Source organism: Pteropus medius, unplaced genomic scaffold, assembly GCF_902729225.1.
Source record: "Pteropus medius unplaced genomic scaffold, Ma_sr-lr_union100, whole genome shotgun sequence".
Lineage (NCBI taxonomy): Eukaryota > Metazoa > Chordata > Mammalia > Chiroptera > Pteropodidae > Pteropus > Pteropus medius.
Genome location: NW_024348304.1, coordinates 3485710 through 3502714, shown reverse-complemented (window position 1 = coordinate 3502714; position 17005 = coordinate 3485710). Strand labels below are relative to the sequence as shown.

The 17005-nt window shown below is 35.5% G+C and overlaps 1 protein-coding gene and 1 pseudogene across 1 annotated transcript in view; both read right to left on the bottom strand.

The window, feature by feature from the left end:
* FAT4 (FAT atypical cadherin 4) overlaps nucleotides 1-17005 on the bottom strand; it is a 143178-nt gene that overhangs the window by 110917 nt on the left and 15256 nt on the right.
* Nucleotides 8413-8531, bottom strand: LOC120616334 (uncharacterized; annotated as a pseudogene).

Below are 17005 nucleotides of genomic sequence, written 5' to 3'. Positions count from 1 at the left end.
AGGAGTCTTCAGATTTCATGGACTGCCTTTCTGGGAAAGATGAATAGATAACCTCATTTTTCTGCTTAGTGTCTGCCCCTAGTAACACTGGATGGCTTACAGCAGTGCATGAGGGGAGAGAACTTTCAAGAAAAGCAGCGGGACCTCTGCAAACTTGCTCCGTTTTCCTATGGATGACAGCCAGCACCCATTTCTCCAAACTTATTAGGATCCAAGCCTTCCTGGAGGCTAGTTCTGGGGACAAAGGTGCTTCTCCAAAGCTGTTAAAGATAGGGACATTCGGGCTGAATGAGAAGCACAGTAAACAAAAGTAAAAACCACCAACTCCAAACGCTGGCTACATAACACATACTTCCTTCCTAGTCTTTCACTCCTTACAAAGACCAAACTGGATTCTTTCTGCTGCATACAAGAAACGAAGTCATTGAAACTGATTTAAAAAAAAAAAAAAATCAGCATAAGAAAGAGAATGGAAATTTCTAAACAAAGTAGGATGAATTCTGGATTTTTGTACTTGGAAAATTAAGATAAAATTATAGTGATTATAGGGCCAACCCAAAATCTAGAGTTTTTTTTTTCTTTTGGATTTACTTGGCCCGACTAGAGAAAAAACTCCCAATCCCTCATCTTGGTGGGGAGCAAAAAAGGAAACACTGACTGTGACCAAAGATAAACACAAACAAGTCTCTTCGGCATTCAACTGGTTCTAAAGGGTGTGACTTGCTGGAATTGAAATTTACTGTTTCTTTGTGCTCCTTCAATGGGCTGTCCTACCCAAGAGAAATCATAATATAAATTATAAACTCCTTATGTGAAATGTGCATTTTTATGAAGTACCAAATACCCAGGCTCCATCAGATAGAAATGTAAAGAATTCAAATTTAATTGAATTTAATGGATTCACAAATAAAAAACCTGGCTCTATCAGATAGAAATGTAAAGAATTCAAATTTAATTGAATTTAATGGATTCACAAATAAAAAACCTGGCTCTATCAGATAGAAATGTAAAGAATTCAAATTTAATTGGATTTAATGGATTCACAAATAAAAAACCTGAGCAGTTACAAAATAAATTTGATGTCATCGGTAATTATAAATTCAGTATGCATGTCTGGAATTTCACATTGAGTTTACAGCCCTATGAAAACTCTGAATTGTATTAAGCCAGGTTTTAATCAATTTTTATTATCTTTCATCTTTGAAAAAAACTAGTAACAGTTGTTTATTTCTGAACTAAACCTTTGTGCATCTTTATGTAATTTGAATCTGGTTTATGTGACATATGAATGTCAAATAAATGACAATATTCTAAATGAATCCATTATTATATTCCAATCTGCATTGCTGGCATATTTAAAGTTTAAAAGGGGACATATATGTCAAATTACATCACGGCTCACGGTATACATGTAATTTGTGCTATGTGCTTGCTGAAGCCCCTGTGGATCTCTCGAGGTATGAATTTAACTTAGAAAGTGCACTAGGTCCATATGCCATCTCTGACCATGGAGCACAGGGCCAACTGTGGAAGAGTGTGAAGCTGTTCACAAACTAATTTAAACATCTTATAAACTTATCTTTGAACACATATTATCTCTTGTGCTATCGATTTAATTTAATCCATAACGTATTATTTTAGTATGTATGATAGAATACTGTATATTATATTACTTTTCTTAAATACTCCTCTTTCAAGCTACAAGTGTTAGCCGTTATCTTTTATATCCTTGGTAGTTCTGAATAAAAGCCGATGTTAGCAATATTTTAAATAATTATATAAACCTCATGAAAAACGCCTTTTTTATTTTCTTCTCTAGCCTTAAAAGTCCTAATTTTCAGATTCTCATTATACACTTCTAAACCCCTCTGGATAATTTATGCTCCTTTCTTAGTATCATTATTTCTCAACTTAAGCAACCAAAACTATATACAAATTCCCAATACATAGATTCATTATTACTGATATGATAATTTATTTCGTTTCTAACCTTCTTAAATTTTCTGGGAATTTTGGAAAATAATTACTTTCAGAGATAATCTATATGAGACTCCCAGATCCTACTATATTCTTTAACACCATAAAATATGTCTGAAGTTTTCTCTCAGATGTGATAATTTTAATATAAATTATCCTCATTTTTGTAATAAATTCAGCATACTCCTTTTTTAAAATATGGCTTGCTTCAATCACAAGTAAAACATAGCATTATCAACATGAGTTGGCCTTGAGTTTATCCAGGTAGACGGCATTGTAATGGTTCTAAGTTCGAATATTTATTTAGATCATTTGTACATATTCTCTGGGGTTGTAACTTTATGGACCCACACAATAAAAAAGCAGCCCTCCAGTGTGCAAGTAGGTTAAGAATAAATTAATATTTAAGAATAATACTAAAGAATATTAATTTTCTCCCACTCTAATCCAGTAATATTTATTCGCTTCCTCAATAAATCTTTATTGATTCACTCTAGCTGTCAGGTATTGCACTCAGCACAGGAGACACAGCGATAAGCAGGACAAATGAGGACAGAAAGTGTACGTCCTAGATAGAGAGCTTATTTCTGTTGCAGGTGTGGGTGCTCTGATGTTTTGTTGTGATGTTCTCTGGCCTTTGAAGTTATGTGCTTTGGGGACCATTTTATAACATCAAAGCATTTGTTCCAATTTCTGTGATATACAATTATTTCCTTAAGCACGTTGCTTACAATATAGAAACTCCGTATTAGATATCCTGCTACATTAACTAATTGGGATACACAGTGACTAAATAAGGGAGCTATTAATATGATTATTTTATGGTTATAAAAACTGAGGGTCAGAAATATTTAGCAATTTTCTCAATGTCATAAAGCTAGTTCAAAGGCTGAGTGATGTAAAATTTGAACCCTGAGCCCACTGACTCCAAAATGTATGAACTTTCTAGATCATTTGACATTGTTATGTTGTAATTCTTCTGAACTCTAAAAATCCCAAGTAGTAGATGCAAAGGTTGTTATACATCAGTAAGATTATCATCAAAGAAATGCTAACAAACTCTTAAAAATCAGTAAATCTAACTAAAATGGGTAAGTAAATTGATTTTATATCTAAATCTAAAAGTCAATAAATTTTTAGTTATACATTTCAGAGGTTCAATGACTAAAGGTTTGGGTCTTTTAAAAATTTTAGGAAGTATGTATTCAAATCACCTCAGCATTTTAAATAAGCTATACCTACTTCAAAAAGTAAAAGCAATTATTATTTTAATCTGATGAACAACAGATTCAAACTGCAACAAAAATATATCAAAGTGAGAATTCTTACAAATTGCAATTTATTACTAGCACTTATTCATGACTTATATTGTTAAACATTTTCAAGTTATATATCATATACATATATTTTTTTCCAAGCATACAAATCAATTTCTCTTTTCTAAAATGAATGTTTTTGGTTAAGTGTTAGCAGCCATCTCTTTAGATATCAATGAAATGAAGAGTGGCTGACTGGTAAAGAGAGGTACTTCGAGAAAACTATTTTTCCACTGGGAGTACACCTGATAGTTACTTTTACTTCTAAAAACATCTGTAAATGTTACCATACTATTTTTTTAAGCTTTCTTCTTTTATCTTCTTTTTTTTTTTATATCACTTTTAATTACTACCATTGGTGGGCTGGCCTTTTATCCATATGTCTATCTCTACATATAAAGTAGTTAGGTCATATGACTAAAATACATATAGAGAGATAATATGTTTTATATATGCACGTGATATAAAGTATATATTATATGTATAGTTGGTAACATATTATCTATGGTTGATGTTCATTAATTAAAGCCACAGGAACCAAAAATAAAGCATTTCTTAACAGTTATTCTCACAAGATGTCAATTCGAAGAACACTTTTGGTCATCAGTTTTCAGAGGGCTGCTTCATTAAAAATATTCATTTTCATCACTGCACGATATATAATCGCTCATTAAAAATGCCACAAACTTCTAGACTCACCATTAGCCACCAGTAATTCCATCGCCTTGTCATTATTTATTGATGTTCGTCCTCATTAAACACTAGCGTTTATCAAGTCCCCAGTGAACATACCGGTAGGGTTTGTGTTAGATCCTGCCTACATAACCACATTTCCATTGAGTTTTTATAAAATTAGGTCATCGAAAATGTCCATCGATTACGTTTACATAAAAGAAAAAAAATGCCTTTTAAAATTCACTACGTCAACAACTAAATGGCGAGTCACATCTTCCTATATAATTAAATACATAATACAAACATCCAAGTGTATTGACATTAAGATTTAAAAGAATATGCAAGGCTATTAATCCATTCGGCTGGTGAAACGAACCCCCTGGCATGCACGGTCTCGTATAGGCCAGGACCGGCGCTGAGGCCGCCCCTCCGGCCCCCGCTTTGCTGCGGCGTTGGCAGCCCACCGCTCTCACCTCATTTTCCTCGGCGTGTCGGGCCCTCCACGCACGAGAGTCACTGAATCATGACTTAAGCACTGCTCTGAGAGCGGCACGGACTTCATTCAGAGGGAAGGGTGACGCTTTCACGAAGCACCACAGAAGTCAGTCAGCTTCAAGACACAGGACCACTGTTCCTATTCACAGCTTTGTTTTACATCCCCCCTTGTGTATCCCCAACAAACCATGACTGGATGCTGGGCACGCCCCCTCCCACACTGGGCCCTCAGCGCCCAGTTGTCAGGCCTGTGAATATGCGAGCGGGCTGGAGTCAGCCTTCCCATGAAAATCGAGTCAATGACTTGCCTCCTTGGCTTCTTGTGAACCAAAAGGCAACCGTAATTTTCCATCCTTTCCACTCCCACATGTCGTAAATGTTCGCTCAAGTCCTCGATCCAACACAAAACGCATTCATTCCTCCCAAGTGAGCTCAGCGTGCATGATTTAATTATAGCCAATTGGACATACTTTGCCTTTATTTTTTCGGGAAAAGAATAATTCGAGGATATATCGCTAAGAAAATTTTCTTTCAATAGTTTTGCACTACCTTTACTACGTAATCATGAGGAAGAAGATGGAGTTTTATCCTATTGGCTTGTTAAAAAGTAGAGCCGTAGAAGTTTTACCCACAAACTTACATCCTCGAAAACCCAAGTTTAGTCAAGTAACTTCTCTATTTCTCAACACCTGCTGTACGCCAACTTGATAAACAAAAAAAGAGGGAAAACACTGCTACCACTTTTATTTTAATCCTTCACATTCTGCAGACGGTAAAGTCAGATATGCCAAATTACACAGGTTCCCAAGATTTGCATTTAAAAGACTGTATAGGAGCTTTGGTACAGGTTGCTTCCCCGTGGCCATGGAAACATAAGAAAAGTTGGAAAATTCAGTCCACTGAACTTCAAATGACTTTATTAAAGTGTCACTAATCAGAGTTAAAAGACACAAGGTTTTAGTGTTTGGGCTAACCAAGTGAATAACTCTCAAAGTCTAATGACCTACTAAGAGCATTACTTAAAAGTAAAAAAAAAAAAAAAAGGTCTGGTTGAAAGCAAATTAAATAGAAAACCTTCATTGCCTTCTCCAAAAGATTAATCTCATACAGAGAATGACAGCTCAGCTGAACTGCAACACTGAATACAGTGCTCTCTGCCTGGGCAACGGGGAAAATCTGCCTGGTTAACACTTAAAGCACCAGGTGAATAGACTTTACTTAAAATACAGATGTTGGCAATACTGTAAGAACAAATCTGTAACTCCATTTATACATAATAATGTAAGTTATATAAACGACAACGCTTCGAAAACTCTTAAGCGCACTCAGTTTGATTAAAAGGAAATTCCAACATGCAGATGAGAATTAAAATTCATTAATAATGCATGCCAGAACAACCTTCAGAAGGAAAAATCACTAAGTGCTACTAAAAGTCCAGAAAACTATTTTTCCACTGGAAGTCTAACTGACATTTACTTTTACTTCTAAAAACATCTGTATATGTTACCATACTGGGTTTTTTTTTTTTAAGCTTTCTTCTTTTATCTTTTTTTAGTTACAGGCTTGAGAAGTAAGAATTTATTTTTAAGTACTGCTTTCTGCTACCAATAGGAAATTGAAGGAAAAAGAAAAATACATTACATATTATTTTTCTTTTTTTCTGACATCTAAGGTAATCTTTAAGATTAGCTATGTTTCAATGGCTATAACAACATTAACAGAATACCAGAAAAAAATTAAAGGACAATAATTTACTAAAAGAAAAACAGTATGTATTATTATCACCACTTTTCCTTTTCCCCCACAATGGTTTGTAAGAGGGCCTTACCATTCCTCTCTGGCCTTGAGCCGAAGATAACCGGGGAGACACTAGAGTCATCTCAAGTCCCCACAGCAAAAATACGCCGCCCACTATTTTTCTTCTACCGAGATTTTTTTTCACTGTTCTGTTCAACGTAAAAGATACGTTCGCCGATTAACTATGCAGACAGTGACCTGCTTCACTTAGTTTCCTCTCTACACCTGGACATTCCCCACCCCATTTCCCCATCCAATTTCACAAACACTTGATCACCTGTAAAAGAAAGCGTCAACTACTACAGGACTTTAAATCGAGGGGGATCTTTTTTCTATCAGCAATTCAGACTACGACCAAATTTAAAAAGTACCTTCTAAAAGAGGGACATAATGTGGAAACGACGGGTACGACGGCACCAGAAAAGCTGAGCCCGTCGCTTACGCAATTCGCTTCAGTGAATTCATCGTCAGCGTGTATGAATTGCTACCGTGTGCCAGGCGCCAGGGTACACACTGAAGGCACAGGGGTGGGTGAGAAATGGGCCAGGCACAGAGGAGTCGTCATCAGGTGAGACGACAGCTGGAATTCAATGTGAGATGCTCGTCTGTGCCGCAGACAAAATGCTAAAGAACTTGGGAGGAGGGGAGAACGGCTCTACCTGGAAGGCAGCTGAGGATTGTTTTCCCAGGGTTGATCCCGATCTAGAAAGTGAATGAGAAGGACTCTTCCTTGTAAGAAAGTAAAGCAACGCCCATCGGCTTGAGCACAAGGAAGCCACAGTCGCCACCAGGGGTTCCCAAACCGGGGGCTGGTGTTCGGGTAAGCTCTAGAAGTTTCTGGAAATGAAACTTGGGCTCTAACGGAGTACTTGCACCTTGGTAAGCTCACGAGTGAAAATAAATTAAAACAGTACCAAGTCTCCCACTCTCTCTATGCTCAACATGCTGTTTGATCTAGTACAACAAATGAAACCATTGACCTACTAAATTTGTTCCTAATTTTTCAAGATAATAGGGAAATTCATTCACCACAGAGAGGGGGGAATCGAGAGTACAATACATTAAAATAATAAATGTATAAAGCAGGTAATCTTATTCAAAACACACATGCAAAGTTTCTTGGATTTGTTCTGGCAAAATCTGCAGCACTGTTCAAGGTTCACCAGGCACTTTCTCATTGTAGTGACTGATAGAGAGGTTCCTACAGCTCTAAAATGTAAGTGGATTTACACATCAAGAAAATCTCTCTAGACGCACGTCTGCTCACTCCCGCCAACTCAATTCATGTCACAAACTAAACCTGTATGCATTCGTCTGCGGTAACACGGCAGGGCCCTGTGGCCGCCTCCATGACTGTGCCCTGTCTTCGCTGACACAGTCCTGGGTGGACTCTGCCTTTGGAAAAGGCCCGGAATTTCCTCCCTGTTCATTTGTGGTTAGCGACGCATGTGAGTCCAAGATCAGACTTCTCTTCAGGCAGCCCTTTCACATCGACCTACCTAACTATATAATTTACCTTATATAATTTCACACAATTTTTGCTGCATTTGTCCACTCCCCGCCCCCCGTAGTGTGGCTTCTCAAATTCTTTGGCAGATCAGAGCCAAACGTTTATTTTTAATTTATCTTTTTGAGCAGTGAAGTTCTTCACATATGTAGACAGTCAATACTGAAACTCAGATTTTTAAAATATGTTCAAAAGTCTGAGATAAATGAAATCGAGAACTGCTACTAATACTATATTAATAAAATGAAAGTTCCATCATTTTTTTTTTTAACCAAATGGAATGATAAGTCAGTTGAAAATTCCTAACTGATCAGACGTCCAGGCAGAAGGGGCACTGGATGGCAGCACACACCGGTGGCGAAGCCTGGCCCCAGCACTGCGGAGGAGACTTCAAATGTAAAAACGCCAAAACCTGACTTTTTAGCATAAAAAGAACTAAGAGAAATCTTTTGTACATTAAATAAAAAGTGGTGCGTGCTACACAAAGGTACCCCCCTAAATATATATAACATACTTCATGCTCAATACTAAAAATAATTGTTTTTTTAATTTAGTTATGTTTACATTAAAACCCAAAACACACTATAAAATTAAATAAAATATATCACGTAACTATTTATTTAATTTGTTATTATTATTATTTTATGCCGACAGCACCTGGTCTTCCTAGGTGGTCTCTCATCCAAGTACTAACCAGGCCTGACCCTGCTTAGCTTCAGAGATCTGACGAGATCGGGCACGTTCAGGGTGGCATGGCACGTAACTATTTAATAAATTACCTAAATATTTTGATTGAAAGCCTACTCTTACAATGCATTTACTGTAGGTAAGAACCAATTAAATATAAAAGTATATTTTAACTGTTTATTTTTTCAAAATAATTATGTCTGTTAATATTTCTACCAAATCGATGTTTCTCATGCAAACATATAATCAGAAAAGAACTTCAGCAATTCTCATATCACTTTGTCTTAGAATGATAAATCAAGTAACTACGAAATGTCACTACAATTATATTTATTGGTGAACTTAATGGATGCTCTTCACAAGATAAACTGCCTGTTAATTATTGTAGACACCATACAATAGGCTTTATGCACATATGACATGGCATTTTTAATATGTGGCTTTATTTTCTAGTCACAATAGATAAATGCCAGTCAGGGAAAGGGAGCTCTCTAATCAGCCAATGAAGAACTAATTGATTAAATTCATTCACTTTTAAGTGGGTGTTCAGGGTTTTGCTTGTGGTCCTAAAATTTTTTTTTTCCTGTTTTTGTTGGCTAAACCCTTTTGCCCAACCCTGTCTATATAAAAACCATCTAATTTATTCAACTATGCAGATATGCATGTGTCCTGGACAAGAAATAACAAAAGTCCATCTCTCTGGTGACAACTCCACATGAACATTTTATGTTAAAACAAGCAACTGAAGGAGTGACTCTGGTTTTTATTTTGACTATAAGTAATAAATTTATAATTGATATAATCTTGATAAACATTTTAAAATCTTTAAAACTTAAAATACCGAGAGCTATTACAATAAAAATAGAAATGTCCTATTTCATAACGTAAAAGCTATCTTTTAATCATTCAAACTATAAGGTGTAGAATTATTTGTGTTGAATAAAAAAACCACTCTCAAAAGTGTCTTAACGTAAAGCACTTCGTATTGGTAAGACCGGATCTGCTTGATGCTTTCAGGTTACCAACATCAGTCCATACTGAAATTGTAGAAGTTTATAGCTCAAAAGTTAGAATTATTTTACAGTACCTTTAATGTGATTCATAAAATAACTCATGTGGAATATTAAGAAAACCATATATTTACTCATTTAGTCATTCAACAACATTCAATAATGTCAAGATCATCTTTACTTGAGGAAAATTTATATTTTGTATCATTTGATGAATTTTTGAAACATACTTGGCAATATTTCCTGTCACCTTTGTTCACAGAACCTCAAAGATTTCATCTTGCTTAACTGCATGTATTCATTTTATAAAATGAAGGAATTAAAGGACATTTAGGAAATCATCAATCTTTCGTATATGAGGGAAAGCCACACATAGTCTCAATAAATCAATGTCTTTGGAAGACACAAAAGGTTTCTGGTTTAATTCAAAATCCTTTATTTAAAATGCCAAATGTCTTTATATTATGCAGGAGTACTCCAGATGGCTAGGCACGTTTCAATTAAGCTAAATTACAATTTTTGAAGTGTTCTCTGACTCTGCTACATATAGAATGTTACATCTATAGCTACTGATTCTATCTTGAGTGCTGCAGGTAAAAATATTCTTTGTGAATGTAAATGCTTTTTAAGTAAGGGTGAATATATATGAATTAAAGATTCTGCATATTATATTATGCCAGAATTTAAAATGATGTTGAGCGTATGAGGGATCCTACATTTTTTACATTATTAATCAATTTCCTTATAAGTGGTTATTATAATATCTCCCATGATTTCACTTCTTAGAAGACTTGGGAAATAAGAAATATTTGGGGACTCTATACTAATAGCAATTTGGGTTATAGAACTATAATAAGAAAACTCAAGTCAGTAAAGTCCATAATATTTCATATACTATTAAATGCAAACCTCTAATATTAGCACAAATTCCTATATACCTACTGACTCAGGTCACCTCATGTACTTAAAAAATTACATTCTATTCTAAGCAGAAGAAGCTTTTTTTAGTTCCTTTTCAGTAGGAATGACTCGTGGAGCTGTTCCTTGTACTAAGAACGCTACACAGTTCCTTCATATTGTTCTTCTGTCCTGTGTATCTCTCAGAAATACTGCTTTTCGTAAGAAGATTTAATCGCTTAAAGTTTGACTTATCCCAACATAAATCTATTTTTTTTCCTAAATTTACAGTAAAAATAAATAAAGTTACCCTGTGAAAGGGGATTCTGAGAGCTATACGGCTACGTAGAATACACTTACACACGTTTAATCAGTAGACAGGGCAGTGCGCATTTTTGTTTATTTCAATTTCCGTTTTATTATTCCACTAGTTACTAGATTACTCGCCATGGCTTGCCGGCCATTGCCAAGGCCTCACAGTATCCTGAGCAGCTATCAAATGTAAAAAGGTATCTGTTTGGGCTCCGTGTATTGATTCTACTACTATTTCCAGCGCTGTTACTTCTTCACAAAAGAGATCTCAAATTTGCAAAAATGTAATTAATCTCTTATATAAAACCTAGCCTATTAAAGAAGAATGGTTCCTTGCAGTGAGGTCTGTGGGCCATTTGCATCAGAATCACTTGAGGGGCTTGTTCTGGGGACCACCCTTGAATCCTCTGAAAAATAATCTACATTTTAAATAAGCATCCACACAAGGGATTCTCCTGTGCATTAAGTTTTGAGAACTAATCAAACTAAAATATATCACCATATGAAAACTGAATATTTTTAAAAGTTTAAATTTTGCTTAAATTGAATAGCTACCAAACCGAAACAATGAAAGTCCTTGAAAAAAAATATGTTGAGGAAAATGATGGTATCATACATACCCATATTTTTTTATAGGTCAGTGATAGATTAAAAAAAATTTTTTTCCAGATCCATTTGACTAAAATCCTGTTTTTACAGTCAAATATTTTTTTAAATTTATGACTCATCCCAAAAGGACTTAAAGTGATATCTTTAAAACTGCCTGTGCTACACGGACATATAAAATAATACAAATAATATAACACGTAGAGTGGAAATATTGCTTTTTTAAAGATTCCCAGTTTATACCTTTATCAGAATCATTAGTCCCAATGCGTTATTGGCCAGGACGAGTTTTGGACTGAATTCCTGGGCTCCAGTCCTGGGCCTGTGCTTTGCTAACTGGTTGGTCCAAGGGGAGCAAATCTGTCCCCACTAAGCCTGAGTTTTCTCATCTGCAAAATGGTAATAACAACTTCTATTTCACAGCATTATTTTGAGATTTGAATTAAAAAGCACGAATAGTCACCTGTTCTTAATAAGCAGATTAGGTTGTTTTAGGGGTAACTGCTATTGTTGTTTAAAAGTTATTATTTAGTAACCACACTATTATTGTTTAATAAGTATTACCACAGATAAAAATAATGTTGAAGACAGATGAATAAATAATATTTCCTGACCGAGATATACCAGTCTGTCGTCAAATACAAACAAGCGTGGAGGTGTCTCGGGGCAGAGGCGGCTCTCGAAGGCAGAGGCAGTGATGCCCAGAAGGACCTGGGTTCACACAGGAAAGGCGGGGACGCACAGTGGGACCAAGACGCAGCCTCAGAGCGCGTTCACTGGCGGACCTCGGGGACGAGCCCGAGGTGGACACACTTGAAATCAAACTCCACTTAGGTACATAGTGATATCTCATACCAAACATTCTAAAAATAGGAAGATAATAAAAGCAGGTATTGCTTTATAGATGTTTTTCAGAATTTTAGACCAAGAAAATGACTTCTCTTCAAATAAACTAAAATATTCAGATAACCCCTTAGGGAGTACAAAATGAAATGCTTGAATAGGATAAACAATCGCGATTGGGTGAAACCAGTTACTATCATCAATAGGTAGTTTTTCTCATCATGGCGATTGCCTACGGGTTCTGATAATGGTCATGTGACATTTGTCTTCCTATCAGACTGTCTCCCGAGGGCACGGATCCGGATTGAATCCACAACACTAAGCACTGGGTCTGAGTGAGTTAAGGATAGGACAGCAACATAAAGGCAAATAAATTGTTCACAATAAAAAATAAGGACAAGGTCCTAGTACTCATCCCTTCTAATTGAGAAGTCTTTGGTTACTGCCTAAGTGACAATGTGCAGAAACGGGAGTTAAACAAGGGGAACGAACATACACGTCCAGGCAAACGGCTGGGAAGAAGATGAACATCTCCTCTGTTTCTATGTCCATCTTCCATCTCAGAGAAAACTGGGAACCCTAAGTAGGTCGAATTCTCTACTGGGAAACACAGTAAGGAAAGTCTTAAACTTGTCCTCATTTAAAGGCAGGTGTGAAAAGACCAGGTGTCATTTATGCTGCCCTGAGTGTTGCATCTTTGCATCTTGCCTGATCAAAGACAAGAGCATCTATGCAAATGAAAAAGGTGGGAGAACAGTAACTAACACTTATTTTGTGTTAATTCGCAAGGCTTACAATGATGAGGCATTAGCTGTCATATTTAAAGGTCTGTCTGTACTACATGTTCCAAATATGGTATTAAATTGAAATGAAGGTCTTTGAGAGCCTAAATATGTTTTAAGTCTAATTTATGGCATATTTATTAACAAATCTCTCACCCTATCTCTCAATACAGTTTATATTTTTATTTTTTTTTTCCCCTAAGAAAGCTGCCTATAACTTCGATATTTAATACTCTAATCAGGACGGTCTATAAATAGCATAATACATACTTGGCTTTGCATTATTATTAAATTTAAAATAGAATCCTGTAATTTACTTAAATTATATACAAAATTAATATGTTGAAAACTAAGTCCATTTCCCAGGCTTAACTAATAACCTTTCCTTCCTTAGGTCTTTCAGCCCACCAGTCTCTGTCATTTAAAAATGATTTTTCTACTCAGTATAGTATAATGAGGAAAACTCCCACAGAGGTGTTTTTTTTAATGTGCTTCCTCAGGACTTTCCCTAAAACCAGGAAATGTAATTTGTAAGTTTGGTTTTGTTTCCCATCTACATGGTATCATTAGAAACGTCACCAGAATTCCTGCATGAACAGTAGCTATTCACGTGCCTAGTAACTGTTTACACTCTTCCTCTTTTAATCTTTGCCTTCTGGACCACACACGGAGCAAGCGACTGAACGTAGCATCAATAAAAGTAAACCAAACAGTCTTATAAGAAAATCTGCACTGCTATGTGTACAAAACATTTTTGTCACAACACTTATTAAGTGGTTAGAATTCTCCCCCTTCAATAGAAGGCACTGTAGCTCAGAGAAGTTTAGCTTCCGCTTCAAGGTCACACAGCATGAGAGGGTAAAGCGAGGATTTGAGTGGAATTATTCTGACTTCCAAATTTATGATTGTTTTAGTGCTTAACCCTGCAGTGCACAACTGCGCTCTATATTATGAATGATACAGAACTCCTTCAGAAAGCAAATACACGTGAAATCATTTCACTGAGGTTTGGGGAAAAAAATTGAGTTTAGGATACATTAAGGTTATGAAAAGAAAATTTTAATTATAGTTTCACTTCTTCAAATGTTTACCCTGTGCAGTATTGCCTATTATTAACTAACAGAATGCATTTACTCTAGGCCATTATTTTTTCAAACAGTATTTGAGGTAGAAGGTAGAGACAAGCGAAGAAGTAAATGTACAGTGGGATTTATTTAGTTGTAGACATGTAAAACTAACATCTCTCTCCTGGGAAGCTGACTCTGCTAATGCTAACACTGCACAATAACAACAGTGCCCCACCTTCCACTCCGATCTCTGCGACCAATTACTTTGACTTTTTCTTTTTTAAACAAACATGAATCTCTCAATGTATTTTCTCTCGGTTTCTGAGCAACAAATATTCATTTAAGTGTGAACACGCGCGCGTGCACACACACACACACACACAGAGAAAACTGCTGAGAAGAAAATACAATGGACACCTCTACGAGCTTCAGCCATCTGTGTTCAGTTTGACCCGAATTTTTGCCAAACTTATTTCCTCCCTCCCATCACAGACTATCTTGTCCCATAAAGAAAATTTCTACTTCCACATCCTTCATTTTCCAGCAATTCGGAGGTCAAGTGGTGAGCTAAATCTGCAGGGTCTGAACTTGAACTACTAAGGATTTGTTACTTGTAACTAATTATAACCTCAAGGAGTAAATAAATAACTTTCCCTATTTTATTATGCAGAGTAATAAAATATTAAGCTGGCTTGCAACACAAGCAGTTCTGTCCCACTTAGTCACATGCATGAATTAGTACTTTAATCTTTTTAGTGGGTAATTTAATGTACCATCTTTTAAAAAAACAGACTTGAGTCAACTTTCTACAGCAATTAAAGGACTGCCATACAGCTCCTGGTGAGGAAAAAATGCTACAATAAACCAATATAATCAAGTCAAGTAACATTTAGGAACTCCAAATTATGTTTCTAAAAAATAGTTACAATCTAAAACAGATTGCTAGATTTGGGTCTAGTGTTTTAACCAATTGCCTTAATTTAACCAATGCTGCCTTTAAGTATACAAGCAAAGTCCCCTGGTGGAGTAAGCTAACGTGTTACTGAAAACTGAAAACCCCTTATAGTCAGGTTTTCCCTATGATATGCTGCAGATATGCTAATGTGAAAACCTCGTTAGGAATGTTCTCTGTGTGGTTATAAAATATTAACCCACTGCATGAATCAAGCCAAGTATAAGCACTTTACCAATGGGGAGGCTCTTTTGATCCATAAATAAATAATTTGCTAGAATCGCACTTTTACAATTTGCCATAAACCCACATGAAAAGACATCATAATAAAGAGATGCTGAAAATCTGTGATTGTACAAATAAGGGTACCATAGAAAAACTCATCACTTGAAAATAGATCTCTTTTTGAGCACCTGTGAGATAAATTCCTCTTAGATCTCTGGGTTTAGAAAATCTGCATTTCTTTTGTTAACTCACCTGTGCATTATGTGTTTCTTTTTCTGGGACACTATGACTCATATGCGCAATCCGATTCCTGTGTTTGATTTGGCCTTTAAAAGCTAAAAATAAACTCAAAGGAGCACAATTCTATACACTAATCTTATATATTCCAGGATTAACTTTTAGCTATACTTATTTTTACTTCTCAAAGATGTCTTTATTTTATCCTTTCATTGTATACATAGATACCTTTGTAACTAACCTGTTTTGAATCCACTGTAGAATGAAACAAATGCATATATAAATATAATTATCTTGATTAAAGAACATACTATATAAAACACTATACCATCGTCTTTGGGTGTTTGCTTATTTTGAAATTTTTGGTAAGTGATAAAATATCTTTCTTATCAGGGAAATATTTTAATCATGAATTATAAAACTCTCACTTAACAAGTTACCAAAATTTATGTTTTGTAAAAAGCAAAGTCATTTTGAGGAAAAGATAGCTTTATCTTTGTTTGATGAAGCCAATTTGACTTCAATTAGGAGAAGGGCATTAAGCAGTTGACAAAAAAAAAATATTTTCAAAATAGGTCCGCAGATAAACATGTGACTTCACGGTAGCCGATATTTCACTAGCATCACTGGAAACTGGGAGATGAACACCCCATGCAAATCAGAGGTGAGGCTGCAAAATGAAATGGACCCTCAGTGACCTAATACTTTAAATTGCTTATTTTATAAGCAACTAAACCTCTCAACAGATTAGTTTTTGGATTAATAAGTTACTTTCCTTAAAGGACTATAACTATTACTGAATTACCTCAGCAACGATAAAATGGTATAAAATGATGGGTAAGCAACATTAACTCAATCACAGATTGAGCAGTGTGGTTTAAAGTCAAGTTTGTTGACCCAACCCAGAAAAACCTGGATGTTAGTCTAGATTTGCAACCACACTCAAATCATGAAATTCTCTGTGCCTTTTCCTTAAAATGAAGAGAAAAACACCTGACCTTATAGATGTGGTAGAGTGATCAAAAAAAAAAAGGATAGTGCTCTAAAGCCAAGTGTGTTTTACTGTTTATATTTTTTGTGCATCCCTGAGCTTTGGAGAAAAGAGAACAAACTTCACCGAGTACCTTTTTTTCCCCCTGGCAAAAAAGCTATGAAATAGGTACTATCATTCCCCTTTTACAGATGAGGAAATGAGACTCTCAGAGTAGCTTTGATAATGTTTGAATCAAGACTTCGTCCAAAAAAAAAAAGCATAGTCTTTCAACTAAACTTCATTCAGGATGAAAGTAAGCATTATTTCTTCGCTACATTTTATTAAGTTTATTAATATTATTGATGCTAAGTTTTGAGCAAAGATTGATCCGACTTATCAATATTGAAAAGAATCATTTTTAAAAACCGTCTATGTACTCGCCTTTTTGCTGAAGAGAAACACTATTTACAAGAAGTTAAGATTTGCTCTCCAAAGTAAAATTAGGTAAATTCTAAGGAAATGAGAAGACGTGGTCAGTATAACATACATCATGATATACATTCTAAAATGTTCTCCTTTACCAAAATATAAAAAATAATATAAAAATAGCGATCTCGTGTAATTCAGATTCTAAATATTTCCGGACA